We start from the raw sequence: 24,490 nt of genomic DNA on the forward strand, positions 1-24,490 counted from the left end.
CCCATGCATCAAGGTCCCTTGATACTATTTTAATTGTCTACTACAGGTTATGCAGCACAAATAAATTTAGTACAAGATAGTGGAATGGATATTTTAAATTTCAGATGTTATGGTACTCTCCTGTCAGCTAAAGTAGATTTTTTTCTTTTTTACTGTAGGCATTGATGATTTTATCCATATTCTAGTTATAAAAATAGATTAAATAAACCAATTAACTGAAGTAATAAACCAATAAACTCTAATGGATTTTACCAGATGTCCTCTCTTGATAACTCTGTTTCTTATACAGCTTGGGACAGATCTCTTACCCTGAAAAATTCTCACAGGTACATTAAGTTATCTTTCTTTGTAATTCAGTGTCAAGTAAATTTTGCATAGAAGGAGACAAGATGTTTGAAAATAGTGATAATTTAATAATTTTACATAGGAAATCTTTTCCCTTTGATGTTTAGATGTCATTGGACATCCCTAGCTGTCAGTGATAATTTCCACTGAGGTATTTAATGTACTGTGCCTTGCAAAACAATCAAGTTTAACAAACAGGATTGAAACACTTGTTTGGAGAACACTGAATATTCCTGGTTCTGCTTTATGCCCCTTTCCAATTTTAAGGTATTACCAAGCCTGTAAAAAAATTAAAGAAAGGAAAAAGTTAGAGCAATGACAAGAAAGACTATTAAAGAAAAAGATATTTTATTTGGTTTAGTTTTAACATGTACAATGACAGGAGCTAAATAGAATGGTGCTATGCTTTGACAGTGGTAATAGGGTGAACAAATTATATCATGTTTCCCCTAATTCCAAGCATGTTGAATGGTTAACTACAGAAGTGATAAGATAAGCACATTTTTTAAATGCAGAGAATAGTTTACTATGCACTGTCATTAGCAAATAGGAACTTGGCATCCCCTCTCAGTCAGCACATTCCTGTCAGAAATTATGAATGGCTGTCTGCAAGTACCTGCTGTAAACACCCCAGGACAAATTAACTCTTAATTGGTTTTCATTTACATTCTAATATTAGAAATAACAAAAGCCCACAATTTTTACCTGACTAGCTAGCATGATTCTTCTTTTTGGTTTTGGTATCATTCTGAAACCAATATTGCTACACTAAATGACAACATTTTCTTTCTCTGTAGTTTGCTTTTGATGTAAAATAATCTCCTTCCTTCTCACAGACTATACAGGTGTGGCCAGAAAAGACAGCGTTTCCTTTGGAAAATGGTTTGTTTCAGTTAGTCCTGTCTTTGCTTGCATTGTAAAGGATTCAAAGCTGCTGGGTATAACTTTAGGAAACAGAAGATGCATTCAATGTGCCAAGCATAACCATGTTCTGTCTGGTTGTTTGTCTGGCCTTTTTCAGGAGTTTGCAACGCTGAAAATTTGCTACACACTCACGTTTGCACACCTCTGTGAAAGACTGTCTCAGTTAAATTTTCACAGGCTTAAGAGCCAGGACAGCTGTGCGTGGCTTAGCAGAGCCAGTTCATCCCACTGCCAGATCTCATCCGCTTGATGCTGGCCAGGTGTCTCTTCAACGTCACCTGAAACCTCTTCTTTTCACCTTTCACAGGCTGTGGCTCACAGTCTGGCTTGCAGCACACAGGAGGAAGCTGGCGGTTGCAGACCGACTCCCATGAAACCGCCTGCCTGGTCTTAAAAGGGGTGGCTGAAGGTTTTGTGGTCTCAACGCTCTGTTGAATTTCACTGAAAGGGCTGGACATGCTCCTTCCAAGAGATGTGGTCTTCTTCCTTTGGGACAGGAGGATTCTAAGCTCTTCAGAATCATGCTGAAAAAAGAGAGACTCTTTTCTCCTGGTATTGGGACTTTCTCCCAGTGTGAGAAACCCATAAGGGGTAGTGATTCTGGAGAGGTGGGGTAAAGAGAAAGCAGCTCTGGTTGCCGGGTCACAATGATCTGCAGCTCTCTCCAGGTTTTCAGGGAAAGTAATTTGTTCTGTAAAGCACAGGGTTCCTCTTCTGTCCAGACTCTCTCCTTTGCACATTGTTTCTTTCCTGATGTAGGACTCAGATTTGCTTCTAGTAGTTCTGCGCTTCTGAACAATTTCATCAGAGACTCCTCTCTCAGGAGAATTCTCTGTGCTGTCTTCCTCTGGCTCCTGCTGGAAGGAAATATGCTCTATGTCCAGAGAAGGGATGAAAAATTTAGGGATGCGATCAGGAGTCATGACAATATTGAAGATGTCCTTATTTTTCTGAGCAACCTTTTCTTCAGGAGGTGGCTTACTGATTTTGAGACTCGTCCAAGTTATCAAGCTTTCTATAACACTTTTCAGGGACTGCTGGGGTGTACTACCAGGCACCATTGTTTCAGCCAGCAGTGCTTTCTTAAAACACACAGTGCTGCCTGCTGACTGAATTCTCACAGCACTGATTGCAGATGGGGGACTCATTCTGCTTATAAAACAAAGCAAATGACGTAATCTGATAGGTGGATGTCATTGGCATGGTAACCAAAGATAAGAAGGCTTTTACTCTCCTACTTGTATGCTTAAAGCCTGATTCATGCTGCACCCTTGCATTAAACAAGCTTAAAATTTTGATTAAATTATTCTCAAATGCCACGTTTGGTGCTAGTGCCTGTTTCAGGAAAATTATGGCTACAAACATACCTGTAACTTTTGGGCTGTTTGGAATATATTCTCTGTTCTCTTACATGAAACATAATTAGGCTTTTATTTTGACTTTCTTTTTTTTTTTTTTAATTTTTTTTAATATGTCTGCAGGTGTTACCTTGCATAGTTACCTTAAGTTCTTTAGTTTTCATCAAATCTTGTTGTTGGGTGCATTTTGAGATACAAGCTGTGAGATAAAAGGGTAGAAAATGAGTTATCAAACAATTATTGGACTAGTACATATATATGAATCCCAAGGGGATTTATGATAAAAACTGGGCAATCCTTCAATGAATGCTCAGACTGGATATCTGTGGTTGAAGGAATATCTTTGGGTACACACGGCAGCCTGCAAGTGATGTGTGAATTTCTGCTGATTCTTGCTCTGCTTCTTAGGCTTCTGGTGGCAGCTCCCTCCCAGCACATTTGTCTGCTGTCACTTGGTGCAGCTTGCAGCCAGGAAAAGAGCAGGGCAGTTCTGACCAGCATGTGGATGTTTTCTCACGAATATCAGATCATAAAGTCCTTTATCTAACTACACTGTAATACCCATTTTCACGTGCTGTTCAGCTCCTTTCCTACTTTGGTCACAATTTTGCCTCATCTTATATAGATGATTCCAGAGATAAAGACCTGAATGAACATTTCATCTCTGGAGGCTGTGCAGTTCTGGGTTTGCTTCATGCTTAAGAACTTATGGAGGCATGTTAGGGTTGGTGATTTTGAAAGTGCCTGTGCTACTGGCGAAGATTTACTTTGAAAGCATAAATCTTACCTGTGACAGAGTGTGAAGCTCACAAAGCCTGCTTTTGCATTTCATTTTATTTTAGTTTTGCACACTCCTATTTTTCTCTGTTAATGTTTCCACTTCTCATATCTGCCTTTAAGGGTAGAAGTTCAGTTAGTTCAGTAAGTTTAGAAGTTCACAGATGTAACTTATTCAAGAATCATGGGATCAAAGAATAGTTTATGTTGGAAGAGATCTTCAACACCATCTAGTTCCAAGCCGTGTGCCATAGGCAGGGACACCTTCCTTTAGGAGTTTTTTTTCATAGAATCATATGACTTATCTGCATTCAGTCCTCCATTCATTTCCCTCTGGCTTTGGCAGAATTTCGATGCTTGGTACACATCAGCATTTCAGAACAGGATATTTAATTCTGACTTTACTGAAGATGAAAAATTACAATGGAAAATTTTCATTGTTATTTTTGGCAGATACAGACTAAGTACCATACCCTTTTCAATGAATTACCTCTTGCTTAAGAAAGACCAATCTCCACACACAGAAGCTGTCCTATAGTCCTATAATTGCAGAAGAAACCCAAAGCAAACATTTCTGATTTAGACTGGATTTTGTATGAACTAGAAAAGTCAAAAATACTCAGTTATCAGTGATGCAATAATAAAAGCAAAGTGTCTTGAAATTACCCATAAAATGGAGCGCTTTTGGTTTTCTGATTCTTTGTAGAAGAGTCAAAATGAGAGAAAGAGCATTAATTGTTGGGAAGAAAATCCCCTGGGGCACTGACATTTCACAAACACTTAATGATTTACATAGCACAATTGCCTCTTTGGCTGGAAAATCTTCTAAAAAATTCCATTTCTCCTGATTGAGCCACACTTTAGAGACAGGGAAAATTCACAAATTTCAAAGTCCCTTGAAAATTATGCAGTATGAGCATAGTTTGAGATACCCCAGAATGGAATACAGAATTTACATCGCCTTTATTTTAACCTTGTTTGATCCACAACAAGCCTAATATTTATTTACAAAGCTACTGAAAATGAGTAGATAGAGATGTTATTTTAATCCAAAAAAGAAAAGTGTATAACTGAATTTGTTTGAGGGACAAATAAAAACCTTGATTCTTCCACTTGTTTTTGACCACAATCATGCAGTCTGTCACCAAAACCCAGTATCTCTGAACAATTATACTTACAATCACTTGGCAAGGTTTTCTATGGTTATACAGATTGAAAACTTTGGGAACAGTGGTCTGCCCACTCCCATGAGGCTGAAACAGCTCTTCATCCGAGCTATTTCAAAGACATCAAAGCCAAAAACCACTTGGAAAACTTGATAACAGAATTGCCTGTACACTATGAGGCAGAACAAGGATTAGAGATTATCCCTTAGTGCCTCATTTGTATGTAGAAACAAAGGCACCCAGGTAGGTTTTGTGTTTTTCGTCACATTTTTAAGTACATTGAAGTTAAATTTTGACATCTCAAACATGCACACAAATAAAAATAAAAAAAATACACATCCTTAATCTAGCATATATACATTTATCTCATTTGTCTCATATACACATATACCCCACATACACACACATATATACCTCTGTATGTGTATTTGTATATATGCCTAAGCCTGATCTTGATATGTGTGTGTAAGTGTATATTAGCTTTGTACATCTATATATATTTGTTTAGGTGAATGTATATGCAATCTGGTGTCCATGTCCTGATAATAACCCAAATACCCACTACAGAGTAATTTCTGAAACAATAAACTATTGGAAGATACATTCCCTGGCCATTTATATTTTCACTGACAAAAACATGTTTTATGGCGCTACAGTACAAAATAAGTTTGATTCTATCTCCATCACTTCACACAGTACTATAGTTTAGTATTTATTTTCAATTCTGTTACTTTGATCCGTGAAAAAATGTTCAAATGCCCTCATTTTGCTTCTGGCAAACTATAGTTTTAATCACAAACTGCAATAAGTAAAATGTTACAATACCTATACTAAGGTTTAGATCAAGAACTACTACACAAAATGAGCAGTAGGAAATAAGATAAATGGCAGAATCCTGGGGGAAAATATAAGGTATAAATATCTTAAATACTCTTTGGATTATAAACTCCAAGTAGAACATTTTCCTCCCCTCATTTCCACTATAATCTCACTAAAGAACATAAGTCATCTTTTCTTTCTTCTCTCCTAGTGGAATCAGCAGGTTTCCAATGATTCCTTCATCCAGGCTCCAAAACAAAAATAGGCTTTTGCGTGTCTTATACAATATTTTCTCTAAATAGTTCAACTACTAACAAGTAATTTTGCAGACTTTCTCTGTAATAAGGGTTTCACCTTTGGAAATTGGACACAGCTAGAAAACCTTTTAATGCTTCCTGTGGAGAATGCATATTTCTGGTGTCTGTGAATACACAAATGCTTAGCACTTACACTGAGCTTTCATCTTTGACATGCAATGAGAACATTAACTAATTAATCTTCACAACCCCCTGAGGGATAAGTAAGCATTATCCCTGTGATGTTTGCTGTGCTCACAATAAGGAGAGAAGAATGGAAATTGCCTGTGTTCCTGTTCAAAATGAAGAAAAAAAAAAGTTGTAGAGTTGAAGAACAGAATTCTGCACTTTTCTAGAGTGCAGTTATCTCTTTTAAAGGACCTACTCACTTTGTCTGGCCTTTTATTTGGTTTTAGCCCATCACTTCACTTTTTTCCCATGTACACCTTCAAGACAAGCCCTGCAATTTAGGCATGTGTTTTTTTTGTTTTTTTTTTAACTGAATGTGGCAGGAAAAAAGACTTCAGCAGTCCTTGGCTGGGGATTTTATCTGGGTACCAGATGTCAGAGCTGTGAACGTCTCAGATGCTGTTTTTCTTCTTTTAGTATTAAAGCTTATGTTCTGTTAGATAGTACCTCTATTTTTCAGAACTTTCCTGAGGCTTAAATGCTTTCAGTTTTCAGTTTTCAAATGCCTACAATTCTTTCCACTAAATCATGGTGACAAACAAAAGCTGCCTTTAGTGCCCAGCCTTGTTTGCTTTGAGATTGAGTAAGAGCAGCGCTATTTTTTGACAGCTCTTGTGCTACCTCTCCAGACTTCAGTCCTTTGTGTTCAGTTAAGGACACCTCCTGGTAATGGCATGTTTTTGACAATTTAACTGAGGTTAAAGTAAGTCACTGTCTTGTCATTTGGGGATTTGGCACTGCTATCACCTTTAAAGTAAATTACCTTACCCTACCAACCACTGGGAACCATATAAACATAAAGCATCTCAGGTTGGAAGGGATCCATGATAATCACTGAGTTCATGAAATGCTCCCTAAATGCTTTCCTTGAGATACTACATGGTTGATATAGTCTATATGGTCATGCTAACCAAGAGCAGGGAAGGAGTATATTCCTTCTTACTCAATTTATTTGGGATTTAAGAGTCAGTTGGCAAGACAATTCCCAGCCTAAGTGGCAGAATCTAGCAGAAAAGTAACTGAGGATGAGTCAGAGCCCTAAGCTAAAATTTTCAAGCTGTGTGTAACAACTGCACACATCTCAGCTGCCTACAGAGACAGAATTTCATCCAAGCTGCGGTCACTGGTTGTTGTAAACGTTACATAAGGACATAAATACTACAGAAAATAAGTTTAAAATATTTTTAAGAAATGTTTCACTATCAGATTTTAACCAAAGGCTCTCTGTTCTGTTATGAACAGTTTCCAGGTATTCCCCAGAAACGTGGTCAGGGCTTTCCTAGTTCCCATGGCAACACTAAAAGACCGATATTGAAATGCTAATTAGCTAATTGCTCTGTTTGTTTTCTTTAAACTACCTGGGAACAACCGGCCCCCCACCCCTCCACGCTGCCACTCTGAGACTAACATGCAAATAGAAACCCCTTAGGATCATGGGAGTATTTTTAGGAGGGAAAAAAGAATATAAATCAGAAACTGAACACAGTAGAGAAATCCAGGCAAATGCCCTAGCTGAGGAAGAGGGAAACACATCCCCTGATTGACTTTTAACTGTCGCCATCACCTAAGAAGGAACAGACTAGATTAGGCTCTGAGAAGTAGGGTGATAGAGAGACAGAGAGCCCTGGTGCTGCCACCAAGGAAGGGGCGGGGACAGCTGTTGTTCTGGACTTCAGCAACAGACTCTGCACACCACGCCTCCTCATCCTCGGGCCACCGGTGTGCCACAAGGGAAGGAGAAAGGACAGCTGCTGCTCGGGATTCCAGTGACCGACTCTGCACGCCGCCTTCCTTCTGGCTGCCTGGAAAAGCTACGACTGCGGGGGCGAGCTCTGCGTCGAGCCCCCTGCCCAGCTGATCTTTTTAATAAAGAGCTGAACATTAATAAAGGCATTAGCCCTGTTCATTTCATGTTCCACTCCTCTGACAGAATTAGCCCTTGTTTCCTGACATAAGTGGCTATAGCAAAAAGCCACTACTATATCCCATATGTGTGTATATATCCACTGAAGCAATCTAGCTGGCAGCAATTTTTCACAAGCCAAGTCATGTGTACTTGAAATTGAGATTACCCAAAGTTTTAAAGGAATATGAGGAATTACTTTCCTTTATTGTCTAACAAGTAAATATGAAAACCAGGGGGGATAATAATAAATTAATTTAGAGGTTGAGCTCCAGACCCATATGATCAAAAACCTTGACTCACAGTTTGTGTTTTTACTAAAGTAAACATCACTAGCCAGTCACTTTTTACAGTAAACTTTTAGGCTTGTTCTTGGACAGAGGACAATTCTAACAACAATAGTAGATAAGTATCCAACCAAGTACTCAGATTAGGTGCTAGTGGAGCTGTTTTCTCCTGTAGATAGGTTTAACAGCACACCCCAGCACAAGCAAAGAAGCCCAAAGCTGTGCAAAGGCGCGATTTCAACAGCCTTTTCTTTGTTGCTCCCAGTCATTTTCAGTAATTTCCAACTGTATATTTAATAACAAGGAGACAGCAGACAGTAGCTTTCCTAAATTATTCATTTCAGCCCTGCAAAATATCTCTCAAGACTTCAGTGCTTCTCTTTCGTGGTGTTAATAATTCAGAGCTGCTGGAGAAACAAAGCTTGCCAATTTAGGGCTTATCTTTTGTTTCCTCAAAAATATTATACTTCTCAGTCTTGTCCTGATAGCTCATATGATCCAAACCTTGGCTTTCTCACATTCTTACCAAGAGAAGTAGGTGACATTTGACAGAGAGGAATTCTTGTGTTCATTTATACCCTCTTGGATTCAGCATCCAGAGTGTCCCCCTATTTCCAAATATCTTGGAAAATAAATAAATACTACCCTCTGGTGTTTTCCATTTGTAAATATTGTTCCCATATCCACCTTTATGTTTATTTGCTTTGCTTCCTAAGTGTTAAAAGGATTCACCTATTGCTGAGAACCATTGATTTTTATTCAATCTTGAAATAGTTAGAAGAGCAAGGACATAAAACAGAAACATGAAATGCAGTCTACTGAATGCATCTCAAATTCACACAAAAAAACCCTCACCCCTACTAAATGCAGTCATATTTCTAAACTGTTTTTAAATGTTATGTATAAATAATATATTTATTCTGCAGTAATAATATGTTAATTCTGCCATATTTGAAACATGTGGGGCTTACAATGGTCACAGCTATTGAAGGAACATGTTACGTGCTCATGTTCTCTGATTTGTTATGTGTAGCATATATTGGAGCCTAATGCACTATTAAAAGAGGAAAATCTCAGCTCCCTGAGTGCATGAACCACTGAAATCAGTCCTATGAAGAGTGGTTAACTAAGGGCTGGGTGATCAAACCTGTGTCTGACATCACAGCCTTGTAACTGTAAACAGAAAGAGTGGGGTTTGCACACATGTGCACATGCTGGAGTGTAGCATCATGTTTTGTCTTACATTAAGGTTGTTTTTTTTTTGTTTTTTTGTTTTTTTTTTTTTTTTTGGTTTTTTTTTTTTTTTTTTTAATACGACATGTAGTAGCACCTCTGTGCAGAGATCCCTGAATTCATCAGATGATAAAATCCAGTGAGCTGCTAATGTGTCTTTTCCCAACATCAGCAATGTGTACCTGATCTAAACAACACCTTTTCAAAGGTGTATGAAGTCTCACTCTAAGGACTCTGAGTGGAAATATCTGTATTCTTCTGTAAACAGTTAGTTCCACTTTTATTTGCCATCATGAAGAGAATTTTTTTTTCCTTTTTGACTGATGTCATTTTACCCTTCCAGCTTTTGAACTTCCCCTTTTGTGAACATAACTATCAAAAAAGATTTTTTTCCTCCTGACAATCTCTTTTGTCATTGCAGATATTTAACAGAATTAACATATTTAACAGAATTAACATGTGACTTTGATTTTTGATCATCACACTGAGCACACAGTGGGAGACAAATGAAATAAGAAATGTAAAATAAAGCTAATTAGAGCAGAGTCTCTCTTGCTTGAGGTAGAATTTGATCAATATGTCAAAAATTTATATATCTTTTTTCCCAGTAGGAAATCTGTAGTTTATATTCCACTGATGTGAAGTTACCATTCTTTGTCTTGTGAAATACAAAACCTGAGATTTATTTACATCATCTCTAAGATGAAACATCAAAAATTCAGATTCCTTAAAAAGTCTTGAGATTAATTTGGAGAACAATGAGAAAAACTTCCTTATGATAAAAAAGTACCATATTTACATTTGCTTAGCTTTCAGTTTCCAGATCCTCCATGTCCATCTCTTGACTGTTTCCTGGCTTTGCCATGGTATTGTATTTGTAAATTCAATTGAAAATAGTAGTATTCTGGATCTGGATTCTCATATTGTTTTAAAGAAAAAAAACACATAATATCATAAGATGCAAGAAAGTTGTCAACATAAGGACAGTTTCCAAGCCTTCTCATCAAGGCTTGGAAATATCATAAGATATAAGAAAGCTGTCAACATAAGGACATTTTCCAAGCTTTCTCATGTGTTGAAGACAGCTGGATTCATAATGACTTCATTTTAAAAAAAGAAGGAAAAAAAAAAAAGGAAATGGAATAAAAATGCAGAACTTCCATAAATCTAGATTATTTTTCCAAATTCTAATTTTAATATTTTACATGCTTTAAACCATACGTAAAATTAGTTTAGACACATGCACAGATACATAATTTTCTCACAGATTTCTTACATGTACAAAGCCTTTTTGGTATGGCATAGCTGGAGTGCAAAATTGTTTGCAGTACTATCACAACTAGACATAAGCATCAGAAACAGTCATGGGGAGCCATCACTTTTCCTCTCTTGATGTATCTTGGTGACACTTTCAGGCTGCTAAATATATTTTAGGTAGATAAAATAAGATGGATGACACTCCGTGCAACTTCCCAAAAGGCAGCATGTTGGAAGCAGTGGTAGAGAAGAGCCTGGTTTCCCCAGCACTTTCCCTCTCATCCTGTCAGCTCACATCCACACCAGTGACATCTTCTATCTGGTAAACCCTTGCTGTGGATCTGGATGCTTAGTTAGGTTTCATATAGAGTCACCTAGGGAGAATGCAAATTATGACAAGATGAAGAAAAAAGACCTGTGGAGAAGTAAATTTAGCTCCAGCCTTTCACCTACAACTGTTCAGATAATCTCATTTCAGTAGTTTTCTCTCTGGGCTGTGCACCTGGTCTGATGCCTCTAATTCATACTCCCCATGCTGTCCCAGCTCTTCTTGGAGTCATGGAGAACATTCCCAGCAAATTTCGTCAGTGGGATTCTGCTGATATCAATGGGGCACCCTACATCTGAGGGGGATTTGTTGTATGTAAGGAATAATGTAAGATTAGCAGCACGCTGCAAAAGACAAATCCATCTGTTGCTTTCTTTCTCCTTTTAAATTTATCTATTACACCTTATTGTTTATTTGATGATGTACATTTCAAAACACAATGTGTTTTGAAGGCTTCAACAGTGCACAAAAGGAAGGGATTTTCCACATTCACTCTGAATTTCTTTGCTGGCTTTGTGTTTTGCCTTTGCAGGAAAAATTGTTTAAGGCGTATTTCCAAAGACAGTACGAGAAATTCCCAACACTGAAGCTGATAGTTCTGTGGCAAAATCCCCAGGAGGTGTGGCAACTGTAGTCATTAATGTTTTTCTCAGTCATTGAGAAATTATTTGAAAATGGAACTGTTTCCTCCTGGTTTTGCTACAGGAATATAGAAAAACAAGGTAGCTTAATTCCCTTCAAAGTAGGAGGACCAAATCCTGGGTGAAGTGTCCAGAACTAAAAATCATGGTGCGTATTCACAGAGGGCTTTTGGCCTTGGCAATGACCTTAACTGTTCAGGATGCTCAGGTGATTCAGAAGCACAAGGATTGATTTTTTCACAGTCTTCTCAACTTCAATATTATTCAGAACATACCAATGGCTAGCCATAGACATTTTCATAAAATCATTTTCACCACCTCTTTCCTTACAGACTTTCCAGATATGTCACCAATATTATCCACTTTCCTTTATGGAGATAAACTTTATGACAGGTTTAGATTTCTGGATAAATTAACCAGAATATGCTTTATAACTGCCTAATTTCCAGCAATTGTCCAAAGAGAGCAATTCTTTTTCTTTCTGCTCCAAATGAAATTCAAACTACTCTATATCTCAGAGTAAGTTAAAATACAGCCCCATATATTTTCCAACACCAGAATCTAATATAAAATAATGTTTTACAGAGAAAGAAAAGTTTTGTTTCCAGTCTGACAACAAAATAAATGTGATTCAGGTTGTATTAAACTGCATAAATCCTGTAGCTATAGTAAAATTAATGTAATTTTTTAACTCATTAAATTTAATAAAATAAAATTGAGTGTCATGGTTATGAGACCAAAGGTAGGGAAATAAGGGAATTGTCTGAGTTTTTCTTTCATTATCAGTTTTGGTGATGACTGAGAAGCAGACAGGCACACTGGAGTTGACTGTTCAGTGCTGGCAAAGCTCCCACACTCAAACATTGTGAGATCATACACAAGAATGAATTTCAAGCTACAGAAAAGTGCAGGTGGTGACAAGAAGGTTAATATAGAAGGAAGGGTGAAAACATAAGCCAAATTATGGTTGAAAAAGGAAGTATTTCACAAGAATTGGAGCATCACTGTATAATAACATAATTAACCTGTGGAACTCCCCACCAAAGAGGAGAAATAGAATTAATTACATCCAAATAGTAATAGCTGGCATAATTTCACAGAAGAACAAACACATAGATTATATTCACAAATAGGTTGAAGCACTCAATAGGTAGGCACTAGATGGGATAATGAGGGAATTTCTCTCTTATTATGACAGAACATCTAGACACCTTAATAAGAGAAAGGCTATTGCAAAGAACTTGACAAAGAAATTAATTTGACCTTCCTTACAGAAAGATAAACTACTTGTTAATAGTTGTGTGAATCACACTGAAATGGTTGGACTTTGCAGAAAAATAGGGCAAATTGAAGTTAGCAATTTCTTTGTTGCAACCAAGCTGTACTGTGGGTAGAATGTTCACTAGAGTGAGGACTGTCCTTGCTGAGGTTGAAAATAAAATGGCATATTTATAAACTATGACTTTAGGCTCTTTGTAAGACCTAGTTTTAGTTAATGGTGCACTATACAATGAAGTTTCTGCCCTAATATGACTATTGTTCTATAATAATGAGTGCTGAAATATGTAGAAAAAAATCATTTTAATAATTCAGAAGAACTGCATTCTAATACATTGATCAGAGGTACCAAGAAAACTTTTATGTAAAGTGGATCAACGAGGACACATATTTTTATAGAATTTTTCCTCAGTTTGGATAATGGCCTTTTCTGTCCTTACAAGTCCCTGCTAAATTAAACATTTTTGTTACCAGTGCTGTATAACTTTGTCTCTTGTTTCTCCTTGGTGAAGCCTAGGAATTTATCTCTTTGGTATGGTTGATCCTGCCAGGAAAACTAAGTGTTAATTGGGCACTATCTAATCTGCTGATCTAGAGCAGTTTTAGAAAAATACAAGTTGCAGCTTAAGTACGCCAAAGAATTTACTGAAGTGTTTGATGTGAACAACTATTTGAGAGTCTTTGCAAGACATGTGAAAGGCAAGAAGAAAAGTCCATGTTCTGCAGCACAGCCTGATGTCACATCACAGGAAATGGATGTTGTCCTGGCATAAGGGCAGCGCTGTATTTCATAATTTTGAAAACAGCTCTTTGTCATAAAAGTGTCATGGTTAAAAAAAAATTTAAAACATTAACAAAAAAAAAAAAAAAAAACAACAAAAAAAAACCCAAAAAAACTCCAAAAAAAAAAAAAAAAAAAAAGCCAAGAAGAAGAAATAAATGGTTCCTATTTTAGATCCCTAGCAGAAAAAATGGGAACTTGAGGAATGTTGACTTCTCTGCCTCCCTATTTCATTCCGTAACTGCTGGCAGCAGATTCCTGTGTGCACACAGCCAGTACAGCAGTACCAACTTGTGTCTTTGGATGGCAGCAGCATCCTAAGGACACGATTCAACCCAAAATGCCCTGGTTTGTACCAATTTCACATTGCCTGGGTGCCACTGGCCTTGGTGCTGAGCCCGAGGCTGGTTGAGAACAGACCCAGCTGAAATTATGATGGTGTTTGGGAGACCTGGCAGGAACATTGGGATCTGGTTTCATGGGATTCAGGAGGACAAGGAACCAAGTCTTGTCCAGTTATCAGTCTGGTTCCCAGAGCAAGAAAATGGTTGTGTGGTGATTTATCTTCAAAAGTGATTATCACTTTTGTAGTGATTACCAGTATTAGGGCCAAAACAATCAAAATTTTCTTACCACCTTCTGTTCTGCCTGAAGCATGAAATAAATGTTAACAATAAGATATTAAAAAGCAAGAAGATCAAAGTAGTACAAGCTATTGTTAACAAAACAAAAGTTATTGCTAAAATGTTACTAAAAAGATGTTTTTGATGGTGCTTTTTTCCCCCCTTCCCTTGCTCAAATAACTGTTTTTGTAGCTTGTCTCCTTCAGGTCAAATTATCATATTTCTCCACTTCCACTTCACTTCTTACCTGGCGTGTTACAAGAGCAGAGGTTTAAAAAGTCTTCACAAAATTAGTTCTGACCTAACAGGAAAATAATGGTAAGCTTTTAACAGGCTTCAAGCATACCTTGAAGAAATTTGTCGCCTTGTAATTTGAACCCCTAGGGTTTACAAGCCAGTGCAGATCTGATAAAAAGCTCATTGTAAAATAAGCCTTAATAAAATAGGCTTATTCTAACACCAGGAAAATCTCAAAGTTAAAACAAAGTTTGAAAGGTCTGTCTACTTCAAATAATAATAATAAAAATATATGTATTTGTAATTTAATGTTTAATTGGAACTTTTATGAGCAGTACATGATGGCAATGGTCCTAAAGCCTACATTTTTCAGAAGCTATTTTCTGAAGAAAGCATTTCAATGTATCATTTTTATATAGCCAGAGTGTGTTGTGTCTCATTACGGGAGAATGGAGCTTTGCTTTCATGCATTTTTAAAAGAGCTTATAGTAAACATAAAGAAGTTACAATAATATTTGTATTGGCTCTCTAAATCAAAACCATGGTCCATAAAACTAACTCAATTCTCTGCAGCCTTTGAAGCCCCTGCAGCCTCTGAGCTAAAGCTTCATAGCAAATTCTTGCTATGTCCCACCATGGGCTGACTCGGTCAAGCAAACACAGATGCTGTAATCTCTAAAAGGGATTATTTTATTCCTTTTAAGAACAAAATAGTAGACCTTGCTACCAATATCCCATCCACTATATTAATATAGATCAAAAACAAGAAGATCAAGATCTGAGGCTTTAAATCTCCCAGCAAAACAGGCTAAGAGCTCAAGGAAAAGTTCTCCGTCTGGCTCAGCCTAATGTCTTTTTCAAAACATGAAACTAGCAGCAAGAAGGAGACTATGAGGAAACAGACACAAATTCCACTTTGAATGATGGTGAACTACGATTCGGATGTTTTCTCCTACATGGAAATAAGGCTAGCAACAGAACTTGCTGGTTTTTTTACTGTAAGACAACACCCATTTCCTCAACTTAGAGACAACTGCAAGGACAATAAATGCATTTAAACTTCAGATCACTGGTGTACAATAATTTCTCAGTTGCCATGGTGAAGAACAGATGACCTAAACAGATGAACAAGTGGTGTCAGGCAACAACACTCAAGTGAAAAAATTAAAAATTGCTAAAAGGATGCTAAAGGCATTATCAGGAATGTTTGTGTTCCAGTGTTAATAACTGAATCTTGAATGATTAAATTGGAAATAAGGACTCCTTTAAAGACTTTTAAAACTAGATTTTGCAGAAGACAGTTGTTTGCCTTTTGATTTTTCTTTTCAAGAGAACTGTGAGCCCACCCTTTTTAAAGCTGTTTGAATGCAATGTGTGTCCACAGCTTTTACAAACTTGAGCTGATTATTAAGCTGACATGTTAAGGTATATTAAGGTAGGATTCAGAGCTAGATTAGAGGGTAAAGATAGTCATCTTCTTGAGAGGCAGTCTTAGCTCCCAGTGATTTAGTGGAGATACTGTTAATGCACACATAAATGTGTTGTAATTCCAAGGTTAATCTCATCCACCAGAGCTTGATTGAGCAGCCGCTGTGGAGAATTCCAGTGGGCTTTGAAAATAAAGTAACCCAGAAAATATTTGTGATTCTTTCAGAAGGAGACAAGCAGGTTTTCTGTTATACATCTCACTTCTATTAGGTACAATGGACAATTTAAAACCCTCTTAGAAGTCCCCACAGCTTGGTAGGCAGATGCCCCACTGCCTGATGGGCATGGACCATGCAGAAGGGAGGAAGAGATCATTGGTGCTGGCCTTGTTGGGCTCCCAGTGTGCTGGCTGGGGACCACTCACAGTGGAAGAACAAGAACCCACCACAAAGAAGATCCAGTCCAAGGCATCAGGACCTGCTCTGCCACTACTTCTCTGTAAATCATGGATTCTTACAATAATTTTGCTTGGAAAAGACCTCTAAGATTGAGTCCAACTATTAACCCAGCACTGCCAAGCCCACCATCAAACCATGTCCCCAGGTGCCACATCCACACATTTTTTAAATCTCTACAGGGGTGGGGACGCCACCACTGCCCTGGACAGCCAGGGCTTGACAGCGCTTTGGGTGAAGTAATTTTCCAGAATATCTAATATAAACCCCTCCTGGCAGAACTAGAGGATATTTCCTTTTGTCCTATCCCTCTAAATAAGTGGTTGTCAGCCTGCACATAGAAGAAAGGAAAATTATTAATGCTTTTTTCAGACAGGTACATGCATCCTTCAAAAAAAAAAAAAAACAAACAAAAAACCCCACCAAAACAAAAACAAAACAAAACAAAACAAAAATCCCAAACCAAACAAACAAAAACAAAACACAAAACCCAAAACAAACAAAAATAAAACAAACAAAAGCCGCTAAAACCAGGCCCACCTTATGCATAATTTTCAGAGCATCCTTCTGGTTCAGTTTTATAATCATACTTACAAATTTTGGACTTGGTGGCCTTTTATGGTAGTTTGGGGTTTTTTAAGAGAATTTTTTAATTTCCTTTAATCTTTTATTTATCAGAATTCCATCTGAAAGATCCAACAGCAAATTAGACTGACAGTGAAATAATATAACTCAATCTGTATAAAAATATGTCAAATGTGTGAGGGGAGCAAACTGAAGAAATAGCTTTTTGAAAATATATTTTGCCCCTTGGGAGAAATTCATCACCCTTGCAGGTCCTTTAAGCAGTGAGGCAGTGTGTGGTTCAATAAAGCTTTTTGTTATAGTAACATTTACTATGCACTGATATTTAGCACACATTTTTTCTTTCCCTACAGACAAATTGCTATTAATATGACAACATTCAAATGCAAATAAACATCAAACATAGAAATAAAAATATATAAAATCTTTGCCTTTCCAAATATTTCTTAATAAAAATATTTCATTTGCACACATCCATTTAATAGCATAACCTAAACACCATTTAACAGGTGAGAGTTTTGGTGGATAAGGTCCAATTAAATTCCTGTGTTATAAAAGTATAAATGTGTACTATTGAGTTGGGGACATCAAATTATAATCTACATAGCACTCTGCAACTTAAACATACCTCAAAACATCCTGGTGTTAGAAATAGATTGTATTCAGGGTTAGCTCATTTCAATTTGTCAGTAAATAGCAATCTTTTTCTTTGCTGACATCTGCCACAAGAGGGAGAGATGAACACAAAATAAACCATTAAATCAATTCTACAAATTTGAGAGGTCTAAAATAAATGTTGTGATAGATTTAATTATAGGACATGGTGCTGTTTTGAAAGACTGACATTAAAAGAAAAAAAAAAAAAAAAAAGAAAAGAAAAGAGATACAACATTATGGCTCTGCAATGTAGTATTTTAAACCAGATCAAAATGAGGATGTCAAACATTATCTGAACTTGCTGTGTCCCTCTAAAAAATTAAGTGTTTTTTCTAACTGCATGATAATTGCCTTATCACAGGGTGCAGGATTTAACTCAATGTCCTACCAGCACTGTTGTGGATTACCCTGCAGGAAACACAGAGGCAAATAAATTTCTTCTCTCTCTTCCTCTGGAAAATAAAGAAGGTTCAGCACAACATTTAAAGGGATGAAGCAAAATCTTAACTGACTGCAACCTGGAACACAGAAGGCATTTGTTATTGCTTAAATACATGTACACTTGGAATAACAGGCTCTGCCACTAGATACAACTTGAATTAAGTTCTAAAGTTTCAGACTTTCTGAGTTAAAGGTCTAGATAATGTGTAAAAAGGTATTGCTTTTGTCTAAGAAGAATGAAAGAAGAAAAATTATTTGTGAGAAGCTACTGTCCTGTACTCTGCCCTCATCCTTACAGACTCATTTCATACTCGGTTTACTGCTGGGTAAGACCTTCTCTGGAGTTCTATGACTGAAAGTGGACAAAGCAGATTGCTCCGGAGGAGAACAGTATCCTTTTAGAAAGAGTTTAGAATAAATCAGGATTGTGAGAAATTGTCTCACAGTGAAAACAGGAGAATCTGATAGGGAGGTTTGCCAGGTAAGGCCATAGTTTATGACCAGGCTCATGATATCTGTCCATTATAAAGCAATTTTATTCATATTTACTAAGATTTCTCCTGGCATCGTGATTCTCATTCTACCTGTCTAAATTAATCTTTTCTTCAGCTTTAGAAGACACTGGACTCAGAATGGAAAGATGGATGCTAATTGTTATTCTTTGTTATTAATTCTGCATGGTAACAACACTCAAAAGACATCCCATTCCAGTCTAAGAACACTACAAATAGAAAAAGGAAAAAGCTTCCAGGTTTTCTCCTGAGGACTATCATCATTCATGTAATTTGTCCAGAAATGAAGCCATGCCCTCCACTACCCACTTTTTGACTGCAGTTATTGATGAACACTATCCTAATGAGATAAACACTCTATTTGAGGAAAAATAAATAAATAAATAAATAAATAAATAAATAAATAAATAAAAAAAAAAAAAAAAAAAAAGTTCCAAAATCTATCTTTCTAGCAAATTCATTATTCCTGCTTTTCAGCACAAAAACAGAGGTCTGGACTAATTTTTGTTGACCCCTCCAAACCCACAGTTGGTGAAGCAAGGCATGGCAGGAGCAAGGATGTTTTTCTGCTATACTGGTTCATCTATGACAGAGCAAGCTGGGAGATGGACACAAAAAAAGTTGTGATTTAGCCTCTCCTTCATCAGTCACCACCAAAAGTTCCATTTTAAGGAAGAAAAAAAAAAAGACATTTTTTTCTAGTTTCCTAATATCCTATTCCAATAATGAACATTTCCCTTCATATTTCCTAGTCACAACAGCTCTAATTTCCATGGGCACTGATACTTCTTTAAAGGAACAGTCTTCCCAATTATTGTCATTCTAAAATGCATTTTTGCTTACTGGGGCTACTTTTAACTGATGTTCTGCTAAATAATTTTGTTATTTTGAATGAAAACCTCGCACATATGTTGTCAGATTCTTGCCAATTGCTCTTGTCTCTATTTTTCATCATCTTCAAATACAAATTCTGCCATTTGCAGATTTCGTCACATCTTTTTATACTGCCATGAGACAGAGACTTTGTTTCCCTTGCTATAACGGTTTTTTTCTCCAGTAAGAATTTTTCATAACTGGCAGCAGTAGTTCAATAGTCATCAACTAAGTGACTTTTTCATCATTTTAAATAATCCTGTTTGCTACAATATGTTTTTTAAATGGACTCAGCAAAGAGTTGTTAATGAGAATTAATATTCATGTTAAAACCAGAATCACTTGAAACACCACATTTTCTTGGTCTATTTACAGCAGTTTCAAAGTCAGTCTTAAGACTTTCAGTCTCTTGATAATTTCTATTCAGTACCTATCTTTAGAAGTCTATGAGTTGTCCATATAAATATGGAAGAGTTTAGGTGAATTCTCGTGGAAAAGGATTCAAAAATTGATTAAAAGCAGTGAATTATTTCATTCCAAAGACCTATTGAGCTAATCAAATGCATTGTCTGCTAGGAGGGTGTATAGGTTTTATCATAATACAGGATCATAACATCATAGAATATCTTGAGTTGGAAGAGATCCCCAAGGATTCTTTCCCTCTTTTTTTGGTTTCACTACAGTTCACTTCTTACACTGAGCTTAAACCCCTCATCCTACAAAATGTAGTTTGGGATAGCTCTCTGTTCTACTTTGCTTCAAATCAATATTTATTACCAATATTTTTGCTCTGATGCAGACAATAAAAAGACATACATGAAACAAGTGAAAAATTGCCTAATACAGCTGTTGGGATTAGAAGATCATATACAGATAAATACATTTTGTATTACTGTTTACCCATGGGATAAGCAGACAAAAAATAAAACAGATTTTTTTTTAATGAACAATTAACTCTGTTTTATATGTATGTCTTTAGGTTTACTTTAAGCTACATTGAGGAATTTTATAGATACAGAAAGATTTTTAATAAATAGGTACTGTTTTAATTGAATTAAAAATAAACATTTTGCTAAAAATAAAGGCAAGAAGGAAAAATCTAAGACTATTTTTTGGTGTGTTTTGTTTGTTTGTTTGTTTGTTTTGTTTAGTTGTTGGAATTTTTTGTGAAGGAATTATAAGTTTAGAAAATTCATAATTGTAATTAATTGCATCGAAATTAGCAGAAATTTGTCCTACAGTGAGGTAAAGACATAGAATTGGATAAGGTAGGGTGGACAATATCAAATGAAGATAAAGTCCTTCAAAATTTCCAATAATACAACCATTTTTTTTATTTTTTATTGATGGTACCAAAGGAGTTTAGAAGTTGACCCATGCCTGTGGCTGAGCAGATTTTACTTTCCTTTGAAAGGCAGAAGCTGAAGGGCTATGCCACATTGTGAACTTGCCACAAAGTTTGCTTATTGGTCAAATATCTCACAAAAAAAACCCCTCTGTTAACTCAGACACCCTGACTTAGACTACATAGACACTCCCCTGAGCCACAAAAATAATATTAAAAATGCACAAAAAAGAGCATCAAGCTGTAAAACATTCACTTTGAAACAACGTATCTTATCTCTGCCAAATCTAAAGGTCTCACTTCAAAAAGGCAAAGTAGAGGTAAAGGGCAGCAGGGAGGGAGAAAATGTTTCCACAGAAGAATAACACTGCACTGAAAGAAATTAAATGGATGATGGAATGTCATGAGGCAGGGTGGCCCTGGAGGAGAACACAAATCAATGTTTCCAGATGTAAACCAGAAAGTTAGTTCCTAATATGCACGCATATCCAACTACAGTTTTGAGAGTTGTTCCTTTTTCCTTTCTTTTTTTTTTTTTAAGTGTTTCAGCAACTGTGCTAGAAATGTGCTGTGCTTTGAAATAACATCCCTATGTGAAGTAAATTTCAGCTTTGGTATTTGCATAATGGCTACTTTAAACATATTAATATGCCATAGAAATCAAACTGTCAAGTGAGACAAAAAATAGCATACAGGTGACATAAAACAGTGAACAGAGTGAAGAGGAAAGATACTGAGATTTTCCCAACAAATTAATATTTAATAAGCTACTTACATTGCTTATGAATGAGCTGCGAAGTTTGCAATTTGCAAACTTACTTTTGTTTTCAAATAAGCCAAGAAAAATTAAAGTTTTCATTGCATGGTGACACAATGACATGGAAGAAAAAGAAGTAGCTTAATAAGGATAAAAATAATATCTGTATCTTCAGCACACTAGTCTTTGACAAAATACTCATATTCCTGTATTTTCTTTGTTATAGATTGTATGGAAATCTGCAGGAAATTCTTTCTGAAAAAGAAGTATTATTGCAATTGCTGTATATGGGCCTACTACGTTTGTTACAAGAGCTTTGAAAGGCTCACATAATTAGTGTTTGTAAATCATGTTAGTATAATCAGAATGCAATTACAGAATTGCAAAGTGCTATTATTACTATTAATATTATTATTGCTATCACATCAACACATCCATTAAAGACATAAAAGATCACATTGTAATTCAATATGAATCTTTTTGACACATGAACAAACCAATTCAGCTTTTTCTCTTGCAATTGATTATGAGAGCTGGGATGGGCAATGAAAAGCCTGGTGGAGTATTATGCTGCATACTTTTATAGAAACTTCTCACATATTGAGTGGAATAGTGGTTACAGTTTGTTCATGCGCTCTGCTGATAGAAAAAAAAATTGTGTTATCTTCACAGTTTATGAAATAGAACTCTTATCCACACCTATTTTAAAAGTCAAAAACACAAGTACAATCCTATCATCCTCATATCATTTGTCTGTGTCAAATTATGTAAGTTTGTAGAGGACTATTTAATTGCGGCATTCTTAAGGACATAGTAGTTTGATGTGAGTGCCATATCACAAAACAGAGGAAAAAACAGCTCTCTTTACAATCTGGGTCTATATTTTCCACTCCTTGATCTTGGAAAAAAGAGTTCTTTTTAATAAATTGTCACCTGTATGCAATGTTTTGGCCAGATTGAGCTAACAGCAACAGCAATATTCCAGTACATCTCTGTTTGTGGTCACCAGCAGTAAAAAGTCAACCCAGTGGGATATACATGCATCAGTGCTTGAGGCACAGAATTGATTGATATGATAGCTGTCCCCAGACTATTCACCTTCCCTGAGGCAAGATTGGCTATTTCTGCATCATTTCTGATGGACATCTGTCTAATTTGTTTTTAAAGACACTTGATATTGCAAAATCCAAACCCACTTTTTAATCCTGCAACCTATCTGGGATTTGGGATCTACTTATGATGATCTCGCTAATAAAAAAAAATATATATATGTAGAGAATTGTACTTAATACTGAAGCAAAGACATCTTTGCTTTCATTTAAGGTAGCAAGTAGAATAGCCACTAAGGCTATTCTAAAATCTAGAGTTTTGTCTACAGAGCTGCTGTTTTAGTCAGTCATGATCCACTTAGTGCATATGGTGTCTTCTTCCCACCAGTCTTTATTGAACAGCCTGGTGGGGTTTTGCATCAGTTTGGTAGCTGAATGTCATTTTTCTCTTCTGACAGACTAACTTTTTAACTCAGTGTGATCATAACTTTTATTATACAAACTTTGTCAGATGCATCAAGAATTTAGGCTTTCTGCACCCAAGGGAACATTGAAGAATTTCTCAGAGGTAACATGCATTGCTTTGACTTGCTTATTTTCAATAAATTCTTGATGGATGCTGATCATTTCCTTATTCCTTCGTGGTTTAATATGTCACTGCTTGTGTGCTCCATCATTTTTCTTAGAACTTAAATTACAGTGACTGGCAATGCCCAGTTTACATATATAAGAAAAAATACATTCTTAAATAAATAGGGGTATTTGTATTTATATTTCCAGACATTCTCAGAGTTATGACAGATTAGATTTATTTAAAGACAAAAAGCTTTCTTACATACTGTCTTAAATATATTTGCTTTGATTGAGTAGTTTAACTTTTTCTGTCCCGTGGATATTATTCCATTGAGGCTCAAGAAATGCTAGTGTTTCCTACCTTTTAATCAAAAAACTGAGAGATTTTTTTCATAGCATCACAGAAAAACAGAATCATTAATGTTGCAAAAGAACTCCAAGACCATCGAGTCCAACCTGTGACTGAATACCACCTAGTCAACCTGACCAAAGCACTGAGTGTCATGTCCAGTTGTTTCTTGAACACCTCTAAGGATCGTGACTCCATCAGCTGCCTGGGCGGCCCCTTTCTAACACTGAACAACCATTTCTGTGAAGAAATTCTCATGCTGTACAACCTCAACTTCCCCTGGTGCAGCGTAAGGCCATTTCCTCTTGTCCTATTTCTAGTTGCCTGTGAGCAGACACCAATCTCCACTGTGCTGTCCCCTCCTGTCAGGAGCTGTGCAGAGCCACAATGTCCCCCCTGCGCCTCCCTTTCTCCAGGCTGAGTCCTCCCATCTCCCACAGCCACTCCTTATATTACTTCTCCAGCTACAGCCCATCAATGTCTTTCAAATAGTGACGCCCCAGAACTGATCACAGAATTTGAGGTGTAGCCTCACCTGCGCTGACAACAGAGGTTAAATCACTGCCCTGGTCCTGCTCGGCCTGCTACTTTGATAACAAGTCAGGAAGTCATTAGCCTCTTGCCCACCTGGGCACCCTGGGCTCATGTCCAGCCGCTGGCACCAGCACCTGCAGGGTCTTTCCCAAAGGGCCCTTTCCCTTTCCAGCCCCTCTGTCCCAGCCTGGAGCTGCAGCGCTTGGTGAGACCCAAAGGCAGCACCTGCACTTGGCCTTGGTGCCCCTCACGCCATTGGCCTCAGCCCATGGATCCGGCCTGTCCAGCTCCCTCCTCAGCGCCTTCCTGCCCTCCAGCAGATCCACACTCCCACCCAGCTTGGTGTCCTCCATGAAGCTACCATGGGTAGATTCGTTCCCCTCATCCAGCTCCCTACAAGGATTTTAAACAGGGCTGGCCCCAGCACTGATCCCTGGGGACACCACGGTGGCCAGCTCCCAGCTGGATGTGGCCACCACCACCCTCAGGG

The 24,490-nt window shown here is 37.0% G+C and overlaps 1 long non-coding RNA gene across 1 annotated transcript; it reads right to left on the bottom strand.

The window, feature by feature from the left end:
* Nucleotides 1-10,517: 10,517 nt before the first annotated feature.
* On the bottom strand, nucleotides 10,518-24,196 carry LOC128822256 (uncharacterized). Its single transcript, XR_008441420.1, has 4 exons — nucleotides 24,002-24,196; nucleotides 17,956-18,019; nucleotides 17,539-17,629; nucleotides 10,518-10,928 (listed from the first exon to the last, which is right to left on the bottom strand). It is a non-coding gene; the product is annotated as an uncharacterized LOC128822256 (long non-coding RNA).
* Between the last annotated feature and the right edge of the window lie 294 nt (nucleotides 24,197-24,490).

Source organism: Vidua macroura, chromosome Z (assembly GCF_024509145.1).
Source record: "Vidua macroura isolate BioBank_ID:100142 chromosome Z, ASM2450914v1, whole genome shotgun sequence".
NCBI classification, from domain to species: domain Eukaryota; kingdom Metazoa; phylum Chordata; class Aves; order Passeriformes; family Viduidae; genus Vidua; species Vidua macroura.